Source organism: Cavia porcellus, unplaced genomic scaffold (assembly GCF_034190915.1).
Source record: "Cavia porcellus strain 051 isolate PalLab524CR breed Dunkin Hartley unplaced genomic scaffold, mCavPor4.1 scaffold_22, whole genome shotgun sequence".
Taxonomy (NCBI): domain Eukaryota; kingdom Metazoa; phylum Chordata; class Mammalia; order Rodentia; family Caviidae; genus Cavia; species Cavia porcellus.
In genome coordinates, this window is record NW_026947505.1 from 23,540,784 (window position 1) to 23,554,346 (window position 13,563).

Sequence of the window (13,563 nt, forward strand, 5' to 3'; positions counted from 1 at the left end):
GTTAACATGAGAACTGCTCCCATAATAAATGTCTTGAACCGCAATATTATTGACTGCAGGTACAATATTATAAGCGAGTTTTAGAACTTAACTTACTTGTCATTTCCCATGTCAGCCTCTGGCAGCCACCATCACTCTGTGATTCTAAGAATTTGACTGTCTTAAGGGTCACATATAAATAGAATCACACAGTGACTCTGGTTTATCTAACTTAGCATAATGCCCTCAAGATTCACCCACGTTGCTGCATACTGCAGACTTTCCTCTTTTGGAGCAGAATGGTGTTATACCATATCTAAACACACATTTTCTTTATCTAGACATCTGCTGATGAATTTATGTTGTTACTGCGTCTGGGGTATATAACACTGTTTACCACTGTGACTAGTGCTGCAATGACATGAGAGTGAGATCCCTTCAGGATCCTGATTGTAAGTCTTTTGGATAAATATCCAAAAATAGGATTGTTGGCTCACAACACTCGTCTTAAATTTTTAAGGATCTTCCATATTGTTTTCCATGACTGTACTATTTTGCAATCTTGCCAGCAGTGTACAAGAGTTCCAATTTGCCCACATCTTCATCGTTTCTTGTCTTGTTTTCTTTAAGAAAGGGTCATCCTGATAGCTGTGAGTTGATATCTCACTGAGGTTTTGATTTGCATTTCCCTGATCATTGTTAAGGATTATGAGCATCTTTGGAGTTTGTTTTGCTTTGTTTTGAGACAGGATCTCACTATGCAACTCAGGCTGGTCTCAACCACATGGTGATCCTCCTGCCTCTGTCTCCCAAATACTGGGATTTTAGGCCTGTGCCACCACACCAAGCTGATTAATGAGCACCTTTGTACATAACTGTTGCCTTTGTGTATCTTGTTTGGAAAAATGTCCTTTAAAGCCCTTCTTTGTCTCATTTATTAACCAAGTTTTTGTTGATTGCTATTGAATTGCTTGTATTTCTTGTATATGTTAGATGTCAGCCTCTTATCAGGTAATGGTTTGTAATTATTCTCTCCGGTTCCGTAAGCTGCCTATTGTTTTTTTTTTTTTTCTTCTTTGCTCTGCAGAATTTTTTAGTTTGATGTACTTCTGCTTATTTCTTTTTGTGTCTTTGGTGTAGTATACATACAATCATTTCCAAAACCACTGTTAGGAAGCTTTTCTGCTACTTTCTTATAAGCTGTCACAGCTTCAGGTCTTACATTGGAATATTTAATGCATTTTGAGTTGATGTTGTGTATGCTATAGCTAAGGGTCCAGTTTGATTCTTTTGCACAATGTTTCTTACTGTGTATTCTTGGCTCTCTATTGAAGATCAGTTTACCTTATATATGTATTTTTTTTCTGCGCTTTCTAGTCTGTTCCTTTAGTTGCTATGTCTGTCTTCATGACAGTATATCCCTGTTTTGATTCTGTAGCTTTGTAATATCTTTTGATATCTTTTGATATGGTGGCTCCAGTTTTATTTTTCTTAATATTGGTATGGTTATTCATGGTAATTTGTGATTCCATATGAATCACAGAATTGCTACATCCCTGTTTGCAGATGACATGATCTTGTACACTTCATTTTTTAAAGCTTAAAACTAATAAGTGAAGTAAGTAAAACTCCAGGATATAAAATAAGCATATAAAAATAAGTTGTGTTTCTGTCCACAAACAATAAAGTATCTAAAAGGGTATACAGAAAATCACCTCATATGTAAAAGTGCTAAGAGAACTAACATATTTAGGAATAAATTTAGACAAGGGGGTAAAACAATTATGTGCTGAAAGTTCAAGACTTTAAAAAAAGAAATTAAAGGATGACATTTAATGTTCATGGCATGGAAGACAACATTGCACTCAGTGGGAAAACAAAAGCTCGGGTATAAAGAACTGAGTCAAATATAGTTTAATCTTTGATACGCTAGGTCTTATGCACCATCCTCCATTTATCCATCCACCTGCATTTGTCCTTCTAATGTATTTGTTTCACTTTGAAAAGAGTAAAATGAACACCCTGATACTTCCTACCCTAATGAGAACTAGGAAATTATTAGGCTAGTTGGTCACATATTTCTTATGCCTCTTTCCCCACATCTACTGCTTCTTTTTCTGAGAGTGTCCCCAAGAAATGATCTCCGGTAGATCTTGCATGTGTGCTGCTTGGCCACCTGAGTTTGATCAACAACACAGCCCAGTGGCAGCCTGGCAACTGTGTGAGGTTAGTGAAGCCCTCTGCTGAGGTCTGATTAAGGTGCATCATCCCTTGACTGTTCACCATGGACCCAGGCTGGCCAATTGCACATCTAGAATTTCTAACTCTGTCATTTCTAGGCTTGAGTGAAGGGCTGCACTATGACATAAAGATTCTGGCATCCTGAGTGGTCACCACAAGAGGCAAGATGACATGAAAATACAGGGACATTAACTCTCCAAGAGCGAACTCACCAACATGAGACAGGAAAAGGGAAGCTATGTCCTTTTCCTCCTCCCTCTCTCCTTGTAGACGTCCAGAGAAATCCCACTGGTAGAACACAGTTACCTGGAGACCTGCTGTGTCTCTATAGGCCTCCTTCTGAAGTCATACTCCATAAGGCTGTGCATTATGTTGTGTATTTGTTTGCTACAGCTACCATGACAAAGTGCCATGGACTGAAGTATGGCTTTAAAAAGAAATTTATTTCTCATTGTTCTGGAGGCTGGAAGTCCAAAATCAAGGTGCCAATAAGGCTAATTTTCTCTGAAGTTTCTCTCTTTAATCTATAGCTAGTCATTTCTTCCTTTTCCCTTCAGGTCTTTGAATGTGCACCTATGTATATACAAATAAATATTTGCGCACCAATCTGTACCTGTATCCTCCTCTTATAAGGAAATAATTGTATCAGATTGAGCCCACACTAATGATTTCATTTTAACTTATGTACCTCTTTAAAGACAATCTCCAAATGTGGTTACATTTCAGTTATTGGATTTAAGATTTCAGCTTACAATTTAGATCTCAACACTTTTCTTTTCTCTTCTTTTCTTTCTCACCCTAGTTGTCCTGAGTTTGTATCTTCCAAGTAAAGCATCAATAGTTTTATGCTAACACCAGCTCTGGCTTTATACATTTGGACTTATAAAACTACCCATTACAGATTGGTGGATTCCTTCTCACTGGCCGTTTCTGTCTCACTATGGGCATTAACATCCTGAATATGTTCTCTCTCTTACTTTTTGTATCTAACTAATACACGTTTTCGGTTTTTAAAGTTTAAAAAGAATACAGCAAAGCTATATGCTATCTTCTGGCACTTATTCTTTCTACACAACACCGTGGTAACACAAGTCCTTCACACAAGCAGCTATGATTCATTCATTTTCTCTTGCTGTGGAATAGTCCATTATAACAATACACCACAAAGTAATCCTTTTGTTCATGGACACTGGGCTGTGTTGTGTGATCAAACTCAGGTGGCCAAGCAGCACACATGCAAGATCTACCGGAGATCATTTCTTGGGGACACTCTCAGAAAAAGAAGCAGTAGACGTGGGGAAGTTTCACTGTGGTCAGTGTCATCTAGGACACTAAACAGAGGTGTAACAGGGCCAGCTTCAGAACACAAGGAGTCCCTAAACCAGTAGACATTTTAAGCTGGGTGATGTAGGAAGTACCACCCTTTCTTCTGGCATGATCTGGGGTTGACTTTGTGAATGAATGGTACGGCCAACTAACAGGAGTGTTTGCTTTATCAGCCTATGTAGTTGGGGAACGCCTAGCCCTTCATTCCCCCTGAGAATATCAGCAAAATGGGGACTAAGCTAGGTAAGCTTTGCATTGGATCAGATTTGATAATCTGAAGTAATAAATCACAGCTGGTTTCCAAGGGGCTCTGCAGGAGTCCACCTCCTTCTCTGGGAGACCAGTTGTAAAAGAACTTAAATTGCAGCATTTATGTTTCACTTTATTTTGTAATATATCTGTACCTAGAAGTAAGATTGCTAGGTCATAGTGTATTTGGATATTCAACGCTAGTTTAACCTCAGGCCTGAATAAGAGGTCCCACGAGGCTTCTAGTACATCCTAAAAGTATTTTCAAATCATTTAACTTTTTCCAGTCCGTTTGGCATAGAATAGTATCTCCCTACGGTTTTGATATAGATGTAACTCTCTAAATGCATATGCTCACCCATTTTACAAAATGTTTTTGGCTTAGCAAGGCATGGTGGCTCATGTCTGTAATCCCAGCACTCGGGAGGCTGAAGTGGGAGGATCGTTGGGAGTTTGAGACCAGCCTGGGCTACAAAGTGAGCTCAAGGCCAGCCTGAACTGCACAGTGAGACCCTATCTCAAAAAAGACCAAAAAAAATTGTTTTTGGCTCTTTTTCTTTTTGTTTTCAGTGCTGGGGATTGAACCCAGGGTCTTTGTATGGAACTATATCCCACTCCAAACCCATATTTGAAATAAGGTCTCACTAGGTTGCCCATATTGGGCTCAAACTTGCGGTCTTCCTGCCTCAGCTTCCCTGAGAGCTAGGATTACAAGCACGTGCCCAGCTGTTTTCTTGTTTTGTTTTTTTTTTTTTAGTACCTGGAATTGAACTCAGGACTGCACTTTCCAGGCAGGCGCTGTGCCGCTGAGCTACATTCCCAGCATTTGCCTCACTTTCGTATTGATTTGTCTTTCTCTTGTTTATTTGTAAGAATTATTTAAATTGGTAAGAATTAGCTACACAGTACATTCTTGATGCTAATCTTTAGGTTGTTTATCCCCTCACCTTCATCCCACACTGCGGCTTTACTTTCATTTTCCTTCAGGTTATGTTTTGAAGAAAAGGTTAAGCAGTCTTTTCCACTATATTCAGCCCTTTTATTGCCCTGTATTTTTTAAAATTTTTCGCTATCCCAAGATAATAAAAAGTACAAAACTTTTAAATGATGCATAAATCAAAGAAATCATAATAAAAATTTAAAGTTAGTTAGAATGCAATGATAATAAAAACATTACAAACCAAACTTTATGAAATATGATAAAAGTAACATATCAAGGGAAACTTGTAGTCTTGGGTATTAATACTGGGAAAGTAAATCCATATATTAACGGTTAACTATCCAATTTAAGAAACATGGCAGGGATGATTAATCCCTACCAATATCCCTTTTCCAAACTTCCTTGCAGTTAGATAAGGCTGTGTGCTTTGGTTGATATTGTGTCAACTTGAAAAGTTTGGAAGTTCTAACTGACTCAGCAAGAAACCAGAATCTTTACTTTGTAAATATTCTCACCCTGTTCAAGAGGATGATGCAGAGATTTTGTGAGCTCTGCACTCACCCTGAGAAAGTGAGTGGCCTGTGACCAATACAGGGGAGGAAAAGAGGTTTGTTTTCCCCCTTTTGGCTCTGGCTGCTACCTTAAAGTGCTGCCCCAGTGCTATGCCATTCTGCCTTGCAGTCAGCTGATTATTGGAAGCCTGAAACTTCCAAAAACTGTAAGCTAAATGAACCTTTCCTTCCTTCCTTTTGGGTGTCAGGTGTTTGTCCCAGCAATGAGAGAAAAGTAACCAAGACACCAGGACTGACATTTCTAAGCCAGGTTGACTGAGTTCTTACTTTCCCATCTAGTTGACTACACGAAAATCCCAGGGTAACCTTGAAGCCTCAAACTAGAGAAATCATAGGACAGGATCAACCCAGGCCTCTTGGTCACTAACTGAAGTATGGCCACTTCAGATATACAAAGTGGAAACTGCCTAAGGAGCCTGTGACCTCCCAGTGCGTGAAGCATTGAGATTTTGAGATGCTTTGTTATAACATGAGCCAAATATACAATGTTTTTTAAAGGAAATAGATAAAAGGGAAATTAAAGCACCAAAAACAATGAAAGAAAAAACAAACAACAGAGAAGCCCAACAAAGGGACAGCTGTGCTTTCCTGAACTTCGGGAAATCATCGGATGGCTGCGCAACGCCATTCTTGGTGGTCCCTCTGCCAAGCGTATTTTCTCTCCCTGTGCTACTCAAAAGAACAGAAGAAAAACCTGGAAAGCTCCATCCTAGATTCTTTGTTCTTATTCCTCCAGTTGCCAAATAAAATTTTTCCATCAGACAGCCAAAGGTAAAGGTGACAGATGCTTTGCACACAGAGATCATATTTTTTGCAAATGGAAAGAAGACCAAGGGATGGAGGGATGGAAGAAGGAGAGGAAAGAAAGGGAAAATAGGTAGAATTATGATCGATGTGTCATACACATGTACCAATTCCCCTTGTGAATGTAATCATTATGTACTGTAAACATGTACTAATAAAAAGTTTAAAAAGCTTTAAAAAGAGAAATAGAAGTGGCTTCTTTGAACTGCATCAGGAAAACAGAAAGGCTAAAAAACAGAGTAAAAGACCAAACATCAAGAAGCACAGATAGAAAAGGACAAATGGAATACAGACACTCAGAACAGGGTGTGTGATGCTTCCTAGGAGGTTTAGGATGAGTGTTTCCCGTTGCATGCACCAAGTATTTACCATTGCCAAGAATAGAATTCAATCTCATTTCCCACGTAATGAGTGAGGAGTAGTCTACATTTTCAGTTAATTCTAAAGGAGTGCTTTTGATAACTGTTTTTCTTCCAAAGTATTAATTGGGAGAAAATAACCATATGGAGCCCCAGTAATAGTCACCATCATTAAGTGCTGTTTGCAAAGCAGTCTCTTTATTATCTAGCATCTCTTCCTTTTAATTATTTTTCTTTGTTGAACTGCAATATTTTTCAACATCTCCTGCTACTTGTCTCTTTTGGAAGCAGATTTATTTTACATCAACAGAATCACTGACATGGAATCATTCCTTGTAAAACTGCCAGGCCTTGAAGGCTTAGGCAGAGAGTTTTACGGGGTTTGCAAGCAAGAAGCAGAGAACATGGGTATCTTTGTTTGGTTTTTACGATATGCATCACAGTGACCAGCTGTTTCTAAAAAACAGAGGTAACAGGAACTTGTAACAGGAGCTGTTACCTGGGCAACCAACAGAAACAGAAGTATACTGGCTGGGGGAGGCATTTTTCTGCCTCCTTCAATGGTTTTAGCACTCAGTCCCTCAAGATAAAAGCTTAATGATATTTCACTGTTTAGCTTATATTTGTGCCCTTGGTTTTCTTGGGATCAAATTGCACTCCTTCAGCTGAACATTCCACCACTGGAATTGTACTCCATCTTGCCTAAATTTATAAGACCATTCTTTTTCCTTAACTCGATCATTAATTTTTCCCCAGCTAAATTGAAGCTGCCTACATAAACCTTAAACTAGCTCTTTGTAGAGTTCTGAAACTGCTTGATCCTCAACAGTTAGTATAGTCCTGCAAACAAATAAGTTTTTGTTGATGGTGAAGGTTTATTCTAACTAAAAATATAATTGAGTTCTGATTGCTGTTATAATATTTTCTGTAAAATGACAGCCAATATAATGAAATTCTACATGTAGTCATTTGCAAAAATCTTAAAATTAGTATTTTTGTCATAGAAACTTTTTTTCTGACTACACAGTCATTAACTTCATCCTCTAGTTACTTCATTAGTTCTGCCTACTGTATGAGTAGAAAGACTCATAATTCAAGTTAGAATGCTACATAACAGGATGTGTCAGTGCTCTGAAAAAAGGAAACCATTTAATAATTCTATGCAAGCAGACTCAAAGACAATTTCAGAGATAACCTTGGGACTCACTCAGTGACCAGAGTCCATCATTCAGATGAGTGCATCATCAGGATTTAATAATCCAGAGATGAGTGTTAAGTAATGGTTTAAGAGGAAACATCAGCTAAAATTCATTAGTGGTACTTAAAATTAATGCCAAAACATACACCCTTATCTAAAAAGTATAATTCAGTTAAAATCATTGAATCCCCTTTACAGTGGCTGCAGGAGCATTCCCTCATTCATAACTACCAGCCACACTTCCAAGTAAACTACAGTACTCTAAGCAAGGTTAGCTTGTGTTCTTCCATTTATTTAAATGCCCCTAGAGTAAAAGAGAGAAGTAAAATGTTGAAAGTTTTGGTTTTGTTTCTTCTTTTTAAAAACAGCAGAGTTCTAGCTGTGAAAGAGTTTTAATGACACTTCTGATCTAAAGGCCACATGCATCCTATGTTTATCCTTGCCATTGCATAAGCAGAGATAATACAAAATGCAAATTTAACATTCCACCATGACTGTTCGCTCTGAGTTTTGGGACTTAACCATTGCAGGCCCAGAAATGAACAGATAAACAAGACTAGCCTTGAGATCATCATTACATGACTCTGGGACTGAGGATTTCATAAAGGCAGACAATTAGTACAAAATGCAACTGGAAACAGAATGCAGAACACATGTGGCTCGTGCTGAAAGGTCAAAGAAAAAAACATGATCTCCGTCCTCAGAGCATTTGTAATCTGTTAAGTAAAATCACCCAAATTATTGATGGTAGAGGTGATTTCAGTGTTTGAATGTGCTGTTAGGAGTCAGGGCCTGGTTGAAAGAGGTGGGTCACTGGGGGTTTTGTGGACCAGATTATGTAAGGATTAAGTTACTGACCACAAAGGAATCTCTGATTGTGCTGGAAAAATTCATATTCACATTGCTCTGAAGTCAAGATGACACCACAGCTGAGACAGCCAAGGGCACAGGCTGCTGATGCTCCTTATTCCAAAGCAATAAAGCTGCCAACCCTAGAGATTAGAGTTCTTTTAACTGGCAAGACTTACTGCCTTTGTTTCTCAGGCCCCTGGTCATTTTCATGGACTTTTGCCTCCAATGTACCCTTCTCTTCCCACACTGGCACCTCTCCCACCCAAAACTGAAAATCTAATCAATAAGGGTGACCTAGAAAACGTGTGGTCTTTACATCCAGAAAGTCTCTACTCCCAGAGTGCCGGCCTTCCTAGATCCCCCAGAACCACACCACTTGTCTCTTTATTCAAGCCTTTGCTATAACTTGTCTTAGGCAGCTGGGGCCTGATCAGTCTCCAGTAACTGGGAAGTGTCCTGAAAGAGTGTGCTTTCGTCACCTGCGCTTCCCTTCTCTGCTTCCTGGATGCCACATAGTGAAAAACTTTCTTCCACTATGCTGTCTGCCACACTGCTTCTGCCTTGGAGCTAGCCAACCATGAACTGAATTCACTAAAACTGAGAGCCAAAATAAACCTTTACACTGCAAGTGTTGGGTATTTTGTCCTAGTGACAGAAAACTAACAAATGTAAGTACTCAAGCATGGAAGGATTGAGAAATTCACCCTTTAAAAAAAAAAAAAACTATATCCATGGCCCACCCAAGACGAGTAGAATCAATAAACTACAATTTATGAGCGATTCCTGTTCATATAAGTCCTTGCAGAAAGATCTATAACCACTATATCTGTATCAGCTAAGCACTGGAGTGCTCTGTGCCAATCTGGCTAATATCCTTCAAGTGCCTAAATGTTTGAACATCACATACAACCCAGAGCACCAAAAAGCCCAATCTAATGGCCATTTCTCAGTTTCTTTGTCTCTTTCATAGTTCTTCTTTCCCCACCTTCTCTACACTATTCTTTTAAAAAAAAGAGAGAGAAAAGAAAAAAGAAAACATAGAAATTACCTGGTGCTATATCTATCCAGCCCTTGGGAAGCTGAGACAGAAAGATCATGAATTTGAGATCAGCCTGGGAAACTTAGTAAAACACCATCTAAAAACACACACACACAAACAGAACAGCAACAACAAAAATCAACCATAGACATGAGTTTTGGCATGCCACTTTAAGACAAGGATAAAGGGTAAAAATATCTTTCAGTCCACTAGGAGATGGGAACCCACGTTCAGCTTTGTTTTCATTTTGCTGAAGGAAAGTGGGGACAGTAAAGATAGAAGTTATACTAATGATAAGTCAACCCAATGTTGAAATAAAACTCTATTATTCTGCAAATGTCCAATCATAGACTTTCATCATTTTTTGGATTCTGACTCACCAAAATATCTGAGTAACTGAAATTTACAACAGTAAAACCACATTGGCAGGCCACAGATTCCACAGCATTCTTTTGACGGTGGTATATTTTGCTGATTGTGGACAGAAGAATGTGCAGCTTCCTGTTGACCAGTTCTAGAGGCTTTATTTAGTAGAGGTCTAAGTGGAGTAACTACTGCTACTGTTTTATGATAAGAGTCAGTGTCTATTACGTGCTGTGCTAGGCTACAGTGAAGAAGGGTCTTCCATTCTCCCATTTGGTCACCATGAGCCTCTATTTCTCCATTTCATACATAACTGAGTAGCAAAGACTTAAGTCACTTGCCTCAGACCACAGAAATGGTAAGCAGATTTCAAAAGCTCAGTCCCAATTGATCTAACTACTTGATGCTAATTTCAAAAATCAAAGACTTCCAAGTCAGTACTAATTCCCCAAATCTCTCCTCTCTGATCCTGACACAGCCTCAGTTGGAATGACAGAGAGTGAATTTATGAGTAAGAAAACAGAACCTGACATTCACTAAATTAAAACAATCTCCTCCTTCAGAGACAATATTACTTGGTATTGAACTTCATTTTTAATGTTCTCTCATGATTCTCTAAAATAATCAAAATGTTCCAACCAATATATGTCAAAATGATGGAAGAAATGTCTTTAAATAAAATCCCATCTTCCTCCACTGAAAATAAAGTTGAACTATAAATCCCTTCTAACAAGTCTAGTCAGTAAAACAATTTCCTTCATTTTAATCATGTTGCTCTTGATATTCTCCCTCCTTATCATCCCTTCACAAAAATTTCAGTGTTTGCAATGCTCTGGCCAAAGGGAGAAAAATAACAAGAATATTGTTACTCCTAGATGCAAGCAGCAATTAACCTTTTTCCTTTTTTAATAGCCTTGAAGTTGATTTCTTAATTTTCTTCTAGAACTTCAGTTTCACAACTTTCCGAAAAAACACAAAGCTCAGAAAAGGAGACTACTGTATAAGAAGCTGAATGCAAGTATGATCAAGAGCTCAAGCCGGGAGCTGTCTTCCTCAGGGTATGAAGTCCAAGATGGCCTGTGAGGGGTTAACACTTACCTCCTCCACACGAAGCCTTAGGTGTTTGCATCCCTACATCAGCTGTCAATTAGGAGTAAAACAACAGGTAATTGGCTCAAAAGATGACCTTTATCAAAGGTACAATAGATTTTAGAAAGGGCTGATGGACAATCAGGATGCACCTGGAACCTAGTACTTTATAACTGCACCAGGTATATTTCTTTTGTAAAGGGAGTAGAGTGTGCACCCAAAAGTTCAGAAGACTCCACTACTGCCTCTCACATAAGGGATTTGACTTAGTTATGGAAAAAAGTCTTTCTTCTCTCTAAGTCTCTAAGGTCATAGACCATTATCTCTGCAGGACTTTGTACTGAAAATTTTCTTGTGTGCATGAGCACATGAACAGTTTGGGACTCTGCTCCCTAAAAGAGAGAAAAACAAAGAGCTTCAGCGAGCCAGAAAGTGGCGCATTTTCCTTTCCATATGTTAAGACTCATAGTGAGAGTTCTTTTTGTCAAATCAGCACACTTCAAGCAGTAACTCTGACCCAAAGTAAAGAGAACCCCTGAGGCAAAACAGCAAGTGAAAATGTTCCAAATAACGATAAGGTAAATTTCACAGTAGTGATTTTGTTCCAGCTACATAACCTACAAGTTTAGGGAGCCAAACAATAAAGCCCAACCTAACAATCACTTCTCAGTCTGAAACACAAACGAGTCTGAACCACAAAGGAGTCTGAACACGGTTCCCTACCTCCCAGAGGGTTGAAAGATGTTTTTACCCTTCATCCCTGTCTTAAAGTGTGTGCCAAAACTCATGTCTATGGTTGGTTTTTATTGTTGTTTTGTTGGGAGTGTGGGGGGGAGGGGTTAATTTTTGTTTGTTTTTAGATAGGGTCTTGGTATTTCCATAACCTACCAAGTTTATTTTCTAAAGAAGTCCCTGTAAGTCACCAAAAATGAACTGCAGTCATACTAGGTTTCATGCATCATATAAGACCTTCCACACGTTTTCCATATATTTGAACCAATACCAAAAATGTGAGTATTTGAGTATTTTCTAGGCCAGGTTTTCAAAGGAAAAGACTTTAAAATCTTTGTCTTCTGTTTGATTACCACGAAATAATAAATATGAAAGGAGAGTAATATAGGTTAAATGTTTGAGTCCTTCCAAAGTTGTAGGTCCCAGTATAAAGGCACTGGGAGACAGAGCTTTGGGGAAGTAATTAGGTTATAAGGAGGGGGTCATCATGAGATTATAAGAGAGCTCCCTAGTACTCACTTCTCTCTTTTTCTCTTCTTATAGTAAGATTGTTACATGCAAAGATAAGACCTTCCCTAGGAATATACAGCCAGCACTTCAATCCGGACCTCTCAGCCTTCAGAACTGTGAGAAATGTTTTCAACATTCAAGTCATGGAGTCTACTGTATTTTTATTATAGCAACACAAGCTGATTAAGCCACAGTGACTTCAAAATTTAATAAACTCGGGTTGCACTGCCCAAACCAGTGTGACTATACTAAAAGCAGTTTAATTCTTTTTTTAACATGCAAACAATTCTTGTTTAACATGTTCACCTTTCACATAATCTTCAAGGAAGTAGCTTGTGGTAGTTTCATCCCAAAGGAAATGATGTCATGCACTTATTATCAAGGATGGGAAGAAAATGTGAACCAGTGGTCTGTGAAAACTAATCACATTACAAGAGCTAAGAACACCCAAGTGAGGCCTAAATCTCTACCCCATTCATGTTCACTGTGTAAAATGCACTGTGAGGTTTTTCTTTGCTGGTAAAATTCCAGTGTTACACAGAGATTGATTTATTTCAACTCTTGAGGGATGAAAGCTATAAGTGTTTACCTCCTAAGATTTTTTGAAGTCAATGAAACTTGGGGCTGTTGATGGTCATTAGGCCAGAGGAGGCAACAAGTACCAGTGGCAGTCACGGGGAATTAAAACAGCAAAACCCCACAAAACAGACTCTAAAATTTCAAAGCTTAGTGGGGTAAAAAAAAATCTGAACAAACAGAAGTAGTGACAGGAAATGGACAGTATATAAATTGTAATCCAGCTTAAACTGACACAGGATTTCTTTCAGAACATCTGTTCTAAAATAGATGATACAGCCCCCTAGAGGCAGTTTTGGAAATAGAGGCATATTGGAGGTCAGGGTAATGGGAGGCCACTACCTGCATTTATTAGGTGGGGTCAGGGGTACTGCAGAAACCCTACAGATTAGACTCATCACTGCAAAGAATTAGCCCAATTAGTCAGGAATGGTGACACGTGCTTGTAATCCCAGCACTTTGGGATTCTGTGCAGGGGAACTGAAGCCCAACCTGGAAAACTTAGTGAGTCCTTTTTTCAAAATAAAAGGACAGGAACACACACACACACACACACACACACACACACACACACAAGCACAGCTTTCAACTGTCCCCAAATACTCATGAAGATGGAAATCTAGTTTAAAAATATCTAAATGAGGTATACAATTCCATTTTTATACAAAGAGAATTTTTAGATCCCTTTCAAAATGCTTCGGATTTTTCAGGAATGCAATCAGTGTTCCTGTGCA